This window comes from Mustela nivalis (assembly GCF_964662115.1).
Source record: "Mustela nivalis genome assembly, chromosome: 12".
Classification (NCBI taxonomy): domain Eukaryota; kingdom Metazoa; phylum Chordata; class Mammalia; order Carnivora; family Mustelidae; genus Mustela; species Mustela nivalis.
Window position 1 is genome coordinate 84,728,216 of NC_139031.1, and position 18,172 is coordinate 84,746,387.

Genomic DNA, 18,172 nt, shown 5'->3' on the forward strand with positions numbered 1-18,172 from the left:
AAAATTCAAACCATTTTTAAGTAAGAGAAAGGGATTATTTTCTGCTGTATGATTATTTTGATAACCTTTGCTTTTATGAGAGCTGTTTCTGATGGATTCAGTGAAGGGTTCTTACCCTGACTCCAGACTATTTGGTCTAGGCAGTTGTGCATATAGATTTTATTATATTTTGTTTTTGAATGACCAGCCACTTTAATACTAGGTTATATTGGCTGTGAGGATTAATTGATTGTTTTTGGAAATTGCAAGGGATTCAAGTAGCAGTGTTTGACCGATAGAAAGATGGGTATGTCTGTTCTCTGTTTCAGTGAATAGATATATTGTGTCTAATGGGACTCTGACCAGAAAGCTGATCTTAATAGAATTTAAGTTTGAAAAAGGAAATTTATTTATTTTAGGGTCTCTAAAACTGATACATAAGAGGATAAAAATGCTATTTATTTTCCTTTTGCTGTCATTTCATGTGGTCTGAAGTGTTTCACCATTTCTGTTTGTGCCATTAGGAAAACCCCAGAGATGCTCTCTATTGTTTCAGTAATATATTATACAGTCTATGTAACTGTATGATTGTTTTAATATAATTTTTAAAAGCCATTATGTTTTTTACACTATGTATAAATTATTTTTGTCATAAAATAATAGATTCCTAATGGGGTACTCTGTGACCGTTGCTTTGCCATTATTCTGCCCAGATAGGGATAATGTTGGAAGGAAAGATCCTGGAAGCAGTGCTTGGGAAACAAAGGGTTCTGAGTCTAAAGTACTGGTTTTTCTTAATATGAAGTATCTGGTAGATGCAAATCCATATCTGATAATACTTACAGGCACTTATTGGTAAAGATTCTTTGCTTCCTAAATAGAATCACCTCTAAAGTTCTTTCCTTTAAAAAAATAGTCTTTTAAGCAGTTACTATAAGGTGTAATTTCTGAAATTTATATGCAGGGTAGGAATTTGTCTAGTATACAGTATGAGATGCATCTGTGCTTTGTTGGCATGTCTAGTATTTGCACTTGAAAATAATTCACAGAGTGGAAGGCATTATACAGTTAAAAGGGAATGAATAATACAGTGAAAGAGGGCAGTGTAGGGAACAGCTTCCTGTTTTTTAAATTATATTTATTAAAATACTCAATAAGTATGATTTATATTATGGAGCCAAATCTTTTTGGGTACAAATATGGCCATTTTTATTATGGGAAAATGATCAATTTGTAAGGAATTACAGAATGACTGTCTTTCTATTTTAGAAAATTATTTTTTTTTCTATTCCACATACAGGTGTATGTTGCTTGGGCATAGCTTCCCCTACTCAGTGGGCACAGAAAGTATAGCTAGTGCCAATGTTTATTATGGGACAGCCATCAGAATTTTTGTGGTTTAATTTTCAAGCTTTTAAATTCTCTTTTTAAATATAAAACCTGGAAGCTTAAAAAGAGCCTTAAATAATATTTTCCTTGCTTCCCACAGAAATGAAGCTTTTAGAGTTGTTTTTATAAGAAATTTTGATGTAATTAATGCAATGCTTTCTTTTTATTTCAAATACAGAAAAGTTGTGTAAGATGGAGGATGCGGGGGGAGCAGTGCATGGAACTTCCCTCTCTATTTCTTTACCTTCCTGTGAAGCTGCATAATTTGAAACTCAAATGTTTTTAAGAGAATTACATTTTATTGTATTCGTGTGGCTAGATAATAATTATACATAAGTATTTTTAAAAAAGATTGTACGACCCATGAGAGACTGTGGACTCTGAGGAACTAACTGACGGTTTTGGAGGGGAGGGGGGTGGGAGGTTGGGTGAGCCTGGCGGTGGGTGTTGTGGAGGGCAAGTACTGCATGGAGCACTGGGTGTGGTGCATAAACAATGAATTCTGGAACACTGAAAAATTAAATAAAAATAAAGAAAAAAGATTGTACTGCTAAAATACAGTCTACCACTAATAAACTATTTCAAAATTTAGGAGATACTCAGTGATTGTTTATTGAGTCTGTTATATACTAGACCATATTTACACTAGCTTCTAAGGCTATAAAAGAGAATTTATTGGATTACTTGTTTATCTAGTTTATCTGTAGCATTTTATAGACAGGAAATTTGAAGTTGAATGTCTAGGATCTCTGAAGAATGGGTTTGCTAAGCTCTAGTCTATTATTTCCATACTTGGTAACATTTGCTGTTGAATTATTGTGTCTCTAAAATAAAACTCATTAGTCTTACCAGGCCCAGCTTCTTCTTTTTTACTTTTTTTTTTTTTTTTGCTCTTCTCATCACTAAGTTTTGAAAAATCTTAGTTTTTTTTTTGCCTTTCCTTCAAAGTTAGGGATCTTGTATTTTACTTTTTTCTGTTCCCTGTTACTTGCCATGATTTGGCTCTCTACCTAAATGTTTGCACTAAAAAAGAGTAACTTTAAAATATTTTATGAGTAACTGACCAGTGAATATTGATAGACTATTGTTCAGGTATATCCGCTTTAATAATAAGAATAAAATTTAAAAATGTTTGTTTCATTAGCCCGAGTGTTTATTTTATTTATTTATTTATTTATTAAAAGATTTTATTTTATTTGACAGTGAGGGAGACAGTGAGAGAAGGAACACAAGCAGGGGGAGTGGGAGAGGGAGAAGCAGTCTTCCCGCAGAACAGGGAGCCCAACACGAGAAGTATGGATGCAGGGCTCCTGGGATCATGACCTGAGCCAAAGGCAGATGCTTAATGACTGAGCCCTCCATCCACCCTAGCCTAAGTATTTTTTTAAAGGAGTTATAAATATTCCACAGTCAAATGTAATTGAAGGTGTTTTATTCAAAAATTACTTTTTACTATACATAGCATCAATAAAAACCAATACCTAGATCTTGATGAATAGAATTGGATTTGGAGCCAAATGCTACGGGGAGACTCTTAAGATACCTTAAAAATTGCTTGTTAACTCTTTAGATCTTAGCAGCGAGTTTTTACCTGCATTGTGTTCTTAGATTTGAAAAGTACCCATCACAACATACAGGTTAATATAATGATTATACTGATTTCCTCACTACTGTCTCGCATGATCCTGGGTACAGTAAAAAGTGTGGAAAGATAATAATATATTTAAAGGGAAAAATTGAGCTAAGTGTAAATGCAGTTTTTTAAAACTTGATTAGCAAAATGACCATAATTGGAATAAACAGGAGATTGCCTTTATTATCAGGAAGTGCCATCTGTAAAGTTTTTTTTGATTAAGGCTTAATACTAGAAGTAGATTTCTTCTAACATAATTTCATAGGGTAAGACTAGTAATCCAAAAGAAAGCACATTTTGGATCATAACTTAAAGCATCAGCTGTGTGGAAAGTGTTTTATAAGAGGCTCAGGTTACAAAGGTGAAGTATAAATTTTACCCTTACTCTTAAGGAAAGTATAAGCAGTTGGAAGTCAGAAATCTAGATCAGAGCTGTGCAATAAGTACACAGAGTCGTGTATACTTTCATATTTCTAAAAAAAAAATTTTCCTAGTGTCCATATTATAAAAAGGTTTATAAAAAGTTGAAATTAGTTATGTATTTTATTTAATGGAGTATGTCCAGAGTATTATCATTTTAACATAAAATCAGTATAAAGATGTGAATGAGAAATTTCATGTCTTTTTCTCCACACTAAAAATATTTAAGATCTGGTATGTATTTTATACCTTCAGCACCTCTTAATTCAAACTAGCCACATTTCAAGTGTTCGCTATATGTCTAGTGGCTACTGTATTGGATAAAGAAACTCTAGACTAGACAACAAAGTGGAACATCAGGAAAGGACATAGTGAAGCCTAGGCTGTAGGCTAGTTAACGGAAGTTGTTAAAGTGAGATCTAAGAATCTCTCTCTCTGAATGAGAAAGATAAAGAGCTATGAGGTAGATATTGTCATTCTTAATTTATAGGTGAGGAAACAAGTCACAGAGCAGAAAAGCGGCAGAGGCAGAATTCACTGTGTTCATTTTAGGCCTTTTCTGTAATATAACTACTTTACTAATATTACAAAGAATATTTATGTAATAATTGTTTTGACATGTGGTTCATGTATATAGTAGCTTCATTTCTAGCAGTAGTAAATTCAGGGTATTAAATAACTGCAATAATAACAAAGGTATTCTCAGGTCCTTGCTCAAGAATAAGGGAAGTAAAAGAAAACCTAGACTCCATTATCATTAGACAGGAAAGATGAGCCAGAATTCAGCTGTTTCTTAGAATTGTGTGTTTTTTATCCTAATGGAGAGAGCTTACGTCCTCTATTTCTTTTTACCTCTTCTACCTCTGGTCTTCCAACTATCTGAATTCCTAAATTGGTTAAATAAACAAAAAGGTGGGAAGTCCTGGGGCTGGAAAGTGGGTAGATGTGTGAATGGGGATGTTAAATTTCTTCTTTCCTAGCCTTTAAAAAAAAGAAAAGCCAAGCTACTTTTCTCATCAGCAGCTGGGAATAAGATTGCCAACATTGTATTCCTTTTAATATTACTATTACTATTTTGGTACCATTAGAAATCATTAAAATGAGCTCTTATATAATTACGGGTACTTTCAGATGAGGTAGACAGATTACTAAATGTGACTTGTAGGTTAGAGATGAATTATTTTGGAGGAGGGCTCATTTTCCTATACCGGGCAACACAGTAAATACTCAGTTCTTAACTAAGTACAAAAAGGAAATACCTAGATTTTCAGTTTTGTTCAGCCACTGTCCTACTAGTGAGACCTTAAACATGACACCTAATTATTGTAGACTCTGGTTATCTTACTTTGAAAAAGAGGGCTTGGATTGAGATATTAATGTGACTCCTTTTGACTTGAAATTTATGAGGTTCCATACATTTTTACTTGTATTTGTTATAGCATGTGATACTAAGTTATTTCAATGTCACTAGAGCCACCTGCTGACAGAGTTCATTACTTGTTGAAATGTTTGGGTGCTTTTAGTCTGAATTTGTGTAATTGAAGATGCTAAAGTGTTTTGTGTCTAATGAAATGTTTTTAGTAGCATTATACTGGTTCATTTTCACTGATGCTTAGCATTTTCACCTCTGATTTCTTTACACATAATCCACTATCAGGAAACTAATACTTTCCTTTGCTCTTAAAGTAAGTGTTGATTTGCTTATCCTAATTTGGAAGTGGTTTCACTTAAATTTGGTTTTGTTCTAACATTTAAAAGCCTGTTTTACAGCACTGCACTTGCATTGTTTAGAACTGTCCTTAGAATGATGCTGAATCATACTTAATCATACACAATTTTTCTTCTAATTTTTTTTTCACTTGTGATAATTAATACAAAGCTCAGAACATTCATGCAGCTGTCTATAACACACGTATCCCGGCAAAAAGCCAAGTATTATTCCCACTTTGCCAAAAAAAAAAAAAAAAAAAATGGGCAGCTAAAGGAGATGAACAGACTTCAGTAAGGCCACATAATTAATAAAAAGTAAAGTTAGGTTCAAACCCAGGGTTGCTTGACCACTTGGTCAGGAGAGATAGGTTTTACTAACAGATGAGTTAAATGAAGTAAGGTGCCACATGAAATAAACTGAGGGCAGTTGTCAAACCAGACCTCTCCATTTTAAAATGTTTCTTGGTGTGCTATTATAATGTGTGTGATTTTCATGTGATAGCTTTAAAAAACAATAGGTTATCGCAAGGATAAAAGAAATGGACAAGCTTTGATTACAAATCTGAAGGAGCATATTGAGAACTCACGGAGATCTTTTATACATGTTACTGTAGTGGTTAGGGAGTCATTCTGTCCATATGCCATTACTGACACCCAGGTATGTGTTATTGAAATTTTAACATTAAAAAGAAAATTAGAGGTTTTACCTATAACACTGATATATAAACTATTAAAATCAAACTATATTTTGAAGGTTTATACAAGGAAGAAATTAAATTTTTGTTGAGAAAGACGAAAATCATAAAACTCGCAATTTTTGAGGAATCACAGCTTATTTATTCAAACACCCCCTTTTTTTGTTTGAGATTTTATTTATTTATTTGACAGAGTCAGAAGAAGGAGGGGAATGGCAGAGAGAAAGGGAGAAGCAGGATCCCCGCTGATCAAGGAGCCCGATGCAGGGCTGGATCCCAGAACTCTGGGATCATGACCTGAGCCAAAGGCAGATACTTAACTGACTGAGCCATCCAGGTGCCTTTCAGTCACTGTTTTTTTGTTTTGTTTTGTTTTTTTACGATCTTTTTTTATTTGAGTGAGAGAGAAAACATGGGGTGGGGGAAGGGGCGAGAGAGAGATAGAGAGAGAGGCAGACTCCCCACTGAGCAGGGATGAGCAGGGAGCCTGATATGGGACTAGATCCCAAGGTCTTGGGATCATGACGAGCTGAAAGTGGATGTTTAACTGACTGAGTCACCCAGGTGCCCTTCAGTCACTTTTTAAAAAAGATTTTATTTGTTTATTTGAGAGAGAGTGTATATGCATGAGCCGGGGTTGGGGGGGTGGGGCGATGGAGGGAGAAAGAGAAGCAGACTTCCCCTTGAGTGGGGCTTGATCCCAGGACCCTGAGATCATGACCCGAGCCAAAAGCAGATGCGGAAACTAAGACCCAGAGTGGTTATGTGACATGTCCCAACGGTACATAGTGACTTAGTGGTAGAGTTAGTGCTTGAATTGAGTGTTTTGTTTTGTTTTTAAGATTTTATTTATTTATTTGACACAGAGAGAGATACAGTGAGAGGGGGAATACAAGCAGGGGGAGTGGGAGAGGGAGAAGCAGGCTTCCCGCCGAGCTAGGAGCCTGGTATGGGACTCGATCCCAGGACACTGGGATCATGACCTGAGCCGCAGGCAGAGGCTTACCCACTGAGCCACCCAGGTATCCTGAAACTATAGAGTTTTTGAAGCTAGCGTCAGTCATCTCCTGGTGGGTAAAGCTGGAGGGTAGACCATGTGATCTACAGAATACTTTCTGGGACAGTGTCTGAACATCACTTTGGAGCAGCAGAGATTCTTCCGTAAACAGTTCCTGTCCCTTTGCACTCTGTCCCATACCAAGTAGGACTCAGCAACTGATCCACCATTCCTAGCTTCGATACTTCCTGGGGTCGAAAACTGTCTGTTTCACTGTACCAATCTGGACTGAGCTGGAACAGATCGACTCCTAGCAGGCCCAGCCTAGAACAAACCTCCTTGCAGTCTGAGGGAAAAGAAACTGTGCCCCAATAGTCTCTTGGGGCCAGATGCAAACCAGGCCTACCACATCTTTGTTCTACCTCTTCTACTTACCAAGTCTTAGCAGCAGTATTTTACCTTCTCTCCAGGCCCCAAACATCACCCCAAGTAGGTCCTGGGAGTGGCTAATTCAGATTAAATCTTGACCCTCTGTCAGTATTATTTGTGCCTCTTACTTTAATAATTCCATGGGCATTGTCTCAGTTGTAGGCCTGGTCATATGTTTGAATTCTTGCACTGATCTTCCACTTGCTGTGTACAATTTGGCTTTGACTTTGGCTGTGCTACTGTCACATTGAGGCAAATGCATAATTTTCAGACTTGTTCCTTGCTCTCTCAGGATTTGATACTGTGACTCTTAGTACTTTCGTTTTTAGTGAAACTACCTTTTTGTAGTTAGGGTCTTTTTATTGTAGAAAAATATAGCTTATATAAAATTGATTACTTTTAAGTATAGAATTCAGTGTCATTAAGTACATTCACAGTGCTGTGCAGTCAGTCTCACATCTGTTCCCAAACTTTTTGATCATCCCCAGAAACTTTGCATTTATTGCATAAACAGACCTCTTTGTCCCCTCCAGGCCCAAGTGCTTGCACCTCTATTTTACTCCTTTCTCTTGCTTTCTCTCTTTCTCTTCTAGATACCTTATATAAATAGAATCATAAAATATTTATCTTTTTTGTGTCTGGCTACTTAGCATAATGTTTTCAGAGTTCATGTTGTAGCAGGTATCAGAATTACCCTCTTTTTTATGGTTGAATAATATTCCATTGTATAGATGTACTGCATTTTGTTTATCCCATCATCTGTTGATGGAACCTAGGATGTTTCCCTCTTTTGGCTATTGTGCATAATGCTGCTATGAATATTGGCATAAAGTATCTATTTGAGTCTTTGATTTCAGTTATGTGGGGGGATGTGTACTTGGGAGTGGAATTGCTAGGTCATAGTTAATTCTATGTTTAACATTATGAGAAACCACGAACTGCTTTCATCTAGTTTTCTTTTTGTGCCTTAATCTTTTTTTTTTTTTTTAAGGTTTATTTTCCGTTTGTTAAATATTTACGCTTTCTAGGAGTCTTTAACTTAACCTAACCGTGTACCCTCTCCTGGAGGTTTCATCCACTTCTGTAGCTTTCACCATTTCCTACATGCTCATGACTTCAAATCATCCTTAGCTTAATTCTGTCTCATGAACTCCACCCATAGAGCCCCCTGCATTACTAAGTCTCTTAGGTGTCTCATGACTATAAAGTAGATGTGTGTCTCCGTAGTGTGTGTGGTAGTGAATCCTTTTTGGAATTTAAAATTAAATTTAGAGCTGGAGCCAACAGACTATTTCTTTTTTTTTATTTATTTATTCATTCATTCATTCATTCATTCATTTATTTATTTATTTATTTATTTATTTGACAGAGAGAGATCACAGCAGACAGAGAGAGAGGGAGGGAAGCAGGCTCCCCGCCAAGCAGAGAGCCCGATGCGGGACTCGATCCCAGGACCTTGAGATCATGACCTGAGCCGAAGGTAGCGGCTTAACCCACTGAGCCACCCAGGTGCCCCTCAACAGACTATTTCTTTAAAAGGCCAAAGAGTAAATATGTACGATTTGGAACAGTATAGTTTCTGTTGAAACTACTCAGTTGTGTTGTATTGTCACTGTAAAGCTAGGCAGTATGTATAAAGGAATGGGCATAACTGGGTTCTAGTAAAACTTTATTTACAAAACCAGGCATTGGGCTGGCTTTGGCTTAGGGATCCTAGTTTGCTGTCTCCTTGTTTAGAGAAAGTGAATCTTGGGTACGCTTTCAAGTGAAGAGCATCATTCTTTCTGATTTCTTTGGCTTAAGCAGGTACTATTAGTTCTTTGGTATGACTCTATTTTAATATAGGAACTTCCTGTTTATTAATAAATATTTATTAAGAGCTTATACTATATCAGTCATGTTTCAGGTGTAGGAACACAGCTCCACATCTGAAGTCTGTCTATACTCAAATTTTGCTTTTCTTATAAAATGTCAAATTTTGTTCTTCTACTTGCTGTCTGGATCTCATTCCCCCTCATCTTTTTCAGGATGTTTACACTTCACTCTCACCTGCCGTCCCATATTTCCTGCATCTTCAGTTTCTTTCTATTTATATCATTCCCATCTCATATAAATACCTTAAGAGTGCTACCCCTTTTTATTTCCTATTCCATTTTTCTGTTCTTTGTAGTAAACTTCTTGAAAGAGTTCACACTCAGCATCAGGCTACCCAACACCGTTATAAATACCCAGGTTGTCAAAATAATTGGTAGTCTTCCATAATTTATATAGCTTTATCAGCATTTGATATAAATAACTGTTTCCTCTTACTAGAACAATTTAACCCTGTTGGCTTTTTGGATGCCACACTTAGCTGGCTGTTCTTTCCCATTTTTTGCTTGATTTTCTTCCCTCAGATCTAACTCTGCTCCAGGCTCATCTTTTTCTTTAAATGACTCCGCCTCTATCTAGTTGCTTAAGCCAAAACCCTAAGGCATTCTTCTGGGTTATTCCTTTTCCCTTACCCACCATGTCTGATTCATTGATTAATTGATTAGTCCTGTGTCTTTCTCCAAAATAACACTTTGAATCAGTATACTTCTTTCCATTTCTACCATTGTCCTAGTCATCTCTTGTTTGGACACTACAGTAAGTTCCGTGTTTCTCTTTTGCTTTCCACAATTCATTGTTTCTGTAGAAGATAATGTAATTCTGAAGCATTAAACAAATCTTAAATTTCTCCCACTTAAAAACCTTCTGGTGATTTTTTTGTTTCACTTAAAATCCTATCTTTTGGTACTGTAGGCCCTACTTTTCTAATCTCTGCTCTATATTCTCCCCTTAACCTACTGTTACTCCCATGTTGGTATTATTTTCCTTGTTCTTTTGAACATTCTAAACTTGGTCCTGCCTTTGGACCTTTGTACTTGATGTTCCAGCTGCCTTGAACATTTTTTTTTTTCCTCTTAGCATAGTCTTCGCTGAGCTCAAATACAACTTTTCAGTGAGGCCTTTCCTCTGCACACTATCTAAAATAGTGCCTGAAAAATCTCTGAAAAAGTCTTGTTTTCTTTCATTATTTTTTCCTTATCTTTTTACTGAAATACAAGCTTCATGTATATAAACATCTGTTTTATTATTACCACAGGCCCTGGCATGTAGTAAGTATTGAATCATGAATCGTATTCGTCTCTTTGTTAACTCTGAAGCCTATTATATAGCCTATAAATAGCATATATTATATATGATTGTTGAATGTTCATATCTTAGCTAATTTTATTTCAGTTTTTAGGAGAGACAGAACTAAAGCTGGAAATATTTTATAGCCTCTCTGTTGTAGGAAAAGATGTAAAGGGCTTTAGAATTGAACAAACTGTTTCCTGTGTATAAAAAATCTTACACAATTGGTGTGATTTCAGTGAGTTGAATGCTGTAGTTCTTTAAAGTAGCTGTTTTAGTTAGTACCTATTTCAGGAAGCTGGGAAATAATAAAAGGCATTAGGAAACTAGCAGCATTAAAATAGCAACTAGAGAGAGATTGAAGTTTACTGTATACATTACCTGAGTGTGTTTTGATGGTGATAGACTACATTAGACAGAATGTAAAAGCAAGAGGGATGAGATAAGATTCTTCAGTATTAGAATTTTAACAAGTGATGGTACTTTTTTTTTAAGTGATAGCATTTTGACTAGGATACTTGAAATCGTATTTTCTTTAACTGTTGAGGGATTAAGTGATGAAATTTCCCCGACCAGTTAAAAGTAGGAGTTTAAAATATAATTTCATCTTCTTAACTGTAGAGTCTTTGTAAAGATCCCTGTTTGGAATCTTGGTAGTAATGTGCTATAGATCAAAAGTGGGCACTTGAATCTGATTTAATCTTTGTGCGGCTAACCAGCCAAATAAAGAGATGCTGTTATAAATAAAACAACCATATAAAAGCCTTCTCTCAGAATACAGAACAGTCAGTTAAGGGGAAAAGTAGATGCAAAGAAGTTTGGCATGTCATGTAATAATTAGAAATTAAGTGGATGAAAAGATAATTTAAGGCATATTTGGCAAATGTTACCAAGTTTGGTAAGGTTTTAAAAACATAAGGCTAGGGACGCCTGGGTGGCTCAGTTGGTTAAGCAGCTGCCTTCAGCTCAGGTCATGATCCCAGCATCCTGGGATCGAGTCCCACATCGGGCTCCTGGCTCGGCAGGGAGCCTGCTTCTCCCTCTGCCTCTGCCTGCCATTCTGTCTGCCTGTGCTTGCTCTCTCCCCATCTCTCTCTGATAAATAAATAAAATCTTTAAAAAAAAATAAAATAAAATAAAAACATAAGGCTACTAGAGAATTAATGCGACTTTCTGTTGATAATGTAATTAACAGATTAAGAAATTACTAAGAGTTGTCTTTTAGTAAAAAAATATTTGAAAGTCTTTTATTTCCACATTGTCTTTGAAAGTAACTAAGTATCACATGAATCTTATAGTGGTTAATGTGCCCAGTGTATGTAATAAAAAACTGATTGTAGGTAAATCACCAAGGTGGGTTGGTTCCATACTTAATTGAAGAAACTCATTTGTAGAAATTATTGCTTGTAATAGCAAGTTGCATATTTTATTATCCCTTTCTTAAATAAAAAAGCTTACTGATTTGGACTGTGGGCACCATTTGCTCATGAAGATTACTTTGAAACTATAGACAGTGTATTAATTTTCAGCAAAGAACAGCCAAGGTAACTTACTTCTAAGTGGGGTTGGAGAGGTAGACTTTTTAGATGCTCGGATCAGGGCTTTTTCTTGAACCTACTGAATCTGGGAGAATTGCATACCTATTACTCAACCTTGCATTTGGAACCCTTAGCTTTATTTTGAAATGCTGCTACTCTGATCACATTGTTACCTTCCTTGGTGGAGAAACAAATCATTAGTGGCTCTGTACAGTTTTTCCGAATAAAGGTATTTCTTAGGGTGGTTTTTGAACTTGTGCTTGGTTAACTTATTTGCCCACATCTCTTGGCCTCTTCTACATACTTTAACTCCATCTGCTCTGAATTGTAGCAGTTCTAGCCCCCCCTCAACCTTTGCTAAGCAGGGAGTCTACTTGTCCCTCTGCCCCTCACCTGGCCCGTGCTTGTGTGCCTGCGTGCTCTCCACCACCACCACCACCCCCCCCCCGCCGCACAGTTTTTCTCCCAAACACATAAATAAACAAACAGACTTTTAAAAATCCAGGGTTTTAGTAGTTCCAGGTGTACAATATAATGATTCAGCAGTTTTATACATTATTCAGTGCTCATCACAGTAGTGTATTCTTTTTTTTTTTTTTTAAGATTTTATTTATTTATTTGACACAGAGAGAGATCACAAGTAGGCAGAGAGGCAGGCAGAGAGAGAGGGGGAAGCAGGCTCCCCGCTGAGCAAAGAGCCCAATGTGGGGCTCAATCCCAGGACCACGAGATCACGACCTAAGCCAAAGGCAGAGGCTTTAATCCACTGAGCCACCCAGGTGCCCCACAGTAGTGTAATCTTAATCTCCTTTTTCTTTTTCACCCATCCACTACCCCTCTGGCAACCACCAGTTTGTTCTTTGTACAGTTTTAAGAGTTTCTTGTTTTTCTTTTTTCTTTGTTCATTTGTTTTGTTTCTTAAATTCCACATGAGTGAAATCATATAGTATTTGTCTTTTTCTGACTTGACTTAGCATTATACCCTCTATGTCCATCCATGTTGTTAGAAATAGCAAGATGCCATTCGTTTTTATGGCCGAGTAACATTCCTCTGTGTGTGTGTGGTGTGTGTGTGTGTGGGTGGGTGTGTGGGTGTCTGTGTACATGCCTTCTTCATCCATTCATCTGCTGATGGACACTTGGATTGGCCCTGTACATTGGCTATTGTCAGTAATGCTGCAAGTAAACATAGGGGTGCATATATCTTTTTGAATTAGTGTTTTCATTTTCTTTGGGTATCCAGTAGTGGAATTGCTAGATCATATGGTAGTTCTGTTTTTAATTTTTTGAGGATCCACCATACTATTTTCTACAGTGGCTGCCCCAGGTTGTGTTCCTATCAGCAGTACATGAGTGTTCCTTTTTCTCCATATCCTTGCCAACGCTTGTCATTTCTTGTCTTTTTGATTCAAGCCACTCTGACAAGCATAAGGTGATACCTCATTGTGGTTTTGATGTGTATTTCTCTCTCATGATAGTAATGTTGAGCATCTTTCCACGTGTCTTTTAGCCATTTGTGTATCTTTGGAAAAATGTTATTCAGGTCCTCTGCCTGAATTGAATTATTTGGGATGTTTTGGTGTTGAGGTATATAAGCAACTCTTTCTAATCTGTGCTTCCTGAACTTCAGTGAACATGAGAATGAAGGTGCTTATTAGGGGTGCCTGGGTGGCTTAGTGGGTTAAACCTCTGCCTTCAGCTCAGGTCATGATCTCAGGGTCCTGGGATCGAGCCCCACATCAGGCTCTCTGCTCAGTGGGGAGCCTGCCTCCTCCTCTCTCTCTGCCTGCTGCCCTGCCTGCTTGTGATCTCTGTCTGTCAAATAGATAAAATTAAAAAAAAAAAAAAGTGTGCTTTTTAAGTTGTAGATTTCTGAGCCTGATCTTTAAGAAAATTTTATTTACTTGGTTAAGTAGAGCTGTAAAAAATTGCATTACATGTGATTGTGATACTGGTGTTCTGTCAGTCATGCTTAGAGAAACATGCTTAAACATGTCTTGGTATTTATATCTCTGACTGCCTGTGTGCTTTTTGTGTGGAATACCTTCTCCATCTCTCTCACCTTTCTCTTTCTTTGGCTTGTTAACATTTCATTCCTTACAGTTTGGTAAATACAAATACTATTGTGAAGAGCCCTTGCATACCTCTGATGACACTACTATAATCACTGATATACTTGTCTTCCCCATAGATCAGTTTCTTGAGAAGGACCACTTCTTTCCCTTCTTTATTTCTTAACTTCCAGCATCTCAGTGTCTTCTACTTACAGATGTGTGCTAAAATGTTTATTGAGTGAATTAAAACTATATTATAAGTTCCTTAAATACAGGGACAGTGTCTTACCTTTCATAGTGCCTGGCAAGCAGCAGGCCCTCAAGATTTGTTTAATGCTTGCTAGTCAAACTGAGGTCTACGGATATAGTCCCCAGGGACTTTATGAGCCCTATGAAGTTTTATTTATTTATTTATTTGCCGTTTTTCCTTTTGAGCTAGGAAAAGTCTGTTTAGAGTGATCTTGGATGACCACCACTTTATGCTGAGTACTGCCATGAGTTTTCAGTGCAACTGCTTATTTGTGTTTGATGATGTTGGTATACAGATCACCTAAAGACCTAGTTTAACGTGTTTCTCTAAATCCAAATCTGGAGAGAAAAACCCCACTCCTTCTGTTGCAGGGTTTTGTGTGTTACTTAATTTTGACCAATAGCTAACTAAGCAAACACTATTCTAAAGTCTAACTGACCCCTTCATATTCCTTGATTACTCCCCATGCAATTTTTTTCTCTTTTTGCATATGTGTGGCATATTGTCTTTCTCCATCTTACTGGTTTAAACATTTTTTTTTCAATAGAAGATACATGCCTAGTATAAATTTCAAATGTTTAAAGTCCTGTCTGTCTTTCAGAAGTATTCTCATTTTTAATAAAACTTCATGATGGGGCGCCTGGGTGGCTCAGTTCATTGGACGACTGCCTTCGGCTCAGGTCATGATCCTGGAGTCCCGGGATGGAGTCCTGCATCGGGCTCCCAGCTCCATGGGGGAGTCTGCTTCTCCCTCTGACCTTCTCCTCGCTCATGCTCTCTCTCACTGTCTCTCTCTCTCAAATAAATAAATAAATAAATAAAAATATAAATAAAATCTTTAAAAAAGTAAAACTTCATGATGTTTATTCCTTATCCTTCCTCTTACTCAGATAAATGTCCTTCTCTTGAATTCCCTTGATTCAGAAGCCTTGAACTTTTGCAACCCCTCCAAGAAGGTTCTTAGGCTCAACTAAAGATTCAGATTTACAAGACTATTATAGGCTGTACTTGGCACTAGTCTCTGGGGTATAGGACAGGAGCCCGAGTTTATCAGAGATCAGCATCAGTTGTTCATGTCTGTATGAGACCATGTAGGAGTACAGTCAGCCATCCAGAAACTATGTTCTTCGACTTCTCAAGTGACTGTCAGATACAAGGAGACAGGGTCCACATTAGGAGCTATGGTAGTCCTGATTTAGAACCCTTATGCCCTTAAGAAGCCATTATTTCTTGTAACAAGCATAGGCAAAGTTTCCAGGTTCCCTGAAAGGGACTTGCCAGTTAGAAGAGTCACTGCATCTTTGGGAAGTTCAGATCTGTGGTATCCTCATCAAATATTTATAGTTTTCTCAGTCTAGACAAAACTTATTTACCAATCAAGGGTCATTTTAATTTGCCAAGCAATATAGCAAATTACCCATTCAGGTAAAAGAGCAAAATCTCACACAGAGGAGGAAAGAGTTTTTGTTAAGCATTTGACCATACTTTTCTTATGGTATTTATTTTTGCCTTGTATAGTACTACCTGTCTCTTTTTGCTAATGCTACTGTTCCTCCCAAGATCGGAAACTCTTTGAATGATTGGAGTATGTTTTATATCTCTTTATCCTGTCTAGGATCTAACAAGTTACCTTAATCACATAGTGAACACCATCATAGAACTATTCACTGAATTACAGTTTGTATGCTCCTTTGACTGTAAGGTAAATCCTCCAAAAAAACTTGGAAAGAATTTTCTGACTGGGATTTATCATAGGTGGAAACAGAGTCTAGGAATAAACTTTCTGGGTGAAGTGATATAAACAGCGGTGTCCTCCTGCATGACTGGGGTTGCTCTTATTTTAATGTTTATATGGCTTCTTTGAGATAGGGTCTGTGTCCAGATTCATTCTTCTATGTACTGAAAGCATATGTTGTTAGTGGTGATAAAATACAAATTTGAGAATACTTCAGAAAATGGCAAATGTTTCTCAGTGGGCAATGACAGAAATACTAAGATACGGTGGTGTTTTGACTTTGGTATAATTATGTCAGAAGAATCTAGAAAATGAGGAGTCATCATGAGATCATCACTTCCTACAGAGTGTGTTATACTCATGGCTGGAGTACCCTGCCTTTCTGTTTGCCACATCTTATTGAAGAAATAAATGGATCTGAAGAAAGCTAAATGATCACCAGGGCTTTAGGGGCTGTGTTATAAAGACAGTTAATAAGGAGAGCGTGGTTGGCTTGGTTGGTAGAGCATGTGACTCTTGATCTCAGGGGCATGAGTTTAAGCCCCACTTTAAGTGTAGAGATTACTTTAAAAACTTTTTTAAAAAGATGGTTAATAAGATTGAGACCTATGGGGGCACCTGTGTGGCTCAATGGGTTAAGCCTCTGCCTTCAGCTCAGGTCATGATCTCAGGGTCCTGGGATGGAGCCCTACATCAGGCTCCCTGCTCAGCGGGAAGCCTGCTTTCCCCTCTCTCTGCCTGCCTCTGCCTACTTGTGATCTCTCTGTCTCTGTCAAATAAAAGAATAAAAAAATTTTTTTTAAAAGATTGAGACCTAAGAATCAAGAAACAGGATAGTGAAGTGGATCGACCCATCTATATGGACAGGTACTTAGTCACTTAACATTAATACATAAAAACTAGGGAGCACCTTTAGAGTTGTAAAGAGAGGAGTAAAAGATGGCAAAGTATTACTTTGCAAAGCTTTTGAATAAAATGGCTCTTCCCAAGGAGCTTACTTATCAGTTCTTGGTTTAGCATGTTGGATATTGGACTGGGTGAACAGTGGCTCAAATGCATTGTGTCTGATATTGTTAATCCAGTTAACCTCATGTGTGTATATTAAGTATTCCACAAAATCATGTTGATTTTTCATTGACATGCTTAAGGCTGAACATACCTATGTATAGCCTTTTAAAAACCTTTCCAACCAGAAACCTTAAAGTTACTACTTTAAAAACAGTTTAGGGGTCCTTGTCTGGCTCAGTTGGGTAAGTATCTGATCTCAGCTCAGGTTTTGATCTATTCAAGCCATGTTGGTTGTAGAGATTACTTAAAAATAAAATCTTGGGGGTGCCTGGGTGGCTCAGTGGGTTGAGCCTCTACCTTCGGCTCAGGTCATGATCCCAGAGTCCTGGGATTGAGCCCCGCATCGGGCTCTCTTGCTCAGCGGGGAGCCTGCTTCCTCCTCTCTCTCTGACTGCTTCTCTGCCTACTTGTGATTTCTCCCTGTCAAATAAATAAATAAAATCTTAAAAAAAAAAATAAAATCTTGGAAGAAAACACAGTTATCTAAAATCTAGATGTACAGGAGTGCCAGGTGGCTCAGTCAGTTAAGCATCTGACTTTAGCTGGGGTCATGATCTCAGGGTCCTGCAATTAAGCCCCTGTGCTCAATGGGAAGTCTTTCTCCTTCTACCCTCCCCTACTGGTGTGTGCTCTCTCTCAAATACAGAAATAAAATCTTTTAAAAAGTCTAGATGTACAGTAATATTGAAAAAACCTTTTAATTAATTTATTCATTTGAGAAATACAGAGCTCAAGAAGTGGGGGGAAGCATGGGGAATGAAAGAAGCAGCCTCCCCACTCAGCTGGAGCCTGATGTGGGGCTCAATCCCAGGACCTGGAGATCATGATCTGAGTTGAAGGCAGACACTTAACCATCTAGTCACTCAGGCACCCCTCCAAAAAAAATTTTAAATGTATAAAAATTCTCTGATGCCAGTGATAGAGATTTCCTTGCTTACTTAGCTTTTGTGTCAAAATTATAAATGATTTAAGTAGTGACTGGAACTAAAATTAGAACATTAATCCCATTTTGCTGTTCCACCCTTTTCTGTCTGTCTCTGATTTTGTTGGTAGTAAATAACTTATTACAGTAATAGGTCCCTGTCTCTTCGATCATTTTATTAAAAAAGACAAGGT

At 37.3% G+C, this 18,172-nt stretch overlaps 1 protein-coding gene across 3 annotated transcripts in view; it reads left to right on the forward strand.

The window, feature by feature from the left end:
- The window catches only part of KMT2E (lysine methyltransferase 2E (inactive)), a 95,740-nt gene that overhangs the window by 23,680 nt on the left and 53,888 nt on the right, over positions 1-18,172 (forward strand). The window lies entirely within an intron of this gene.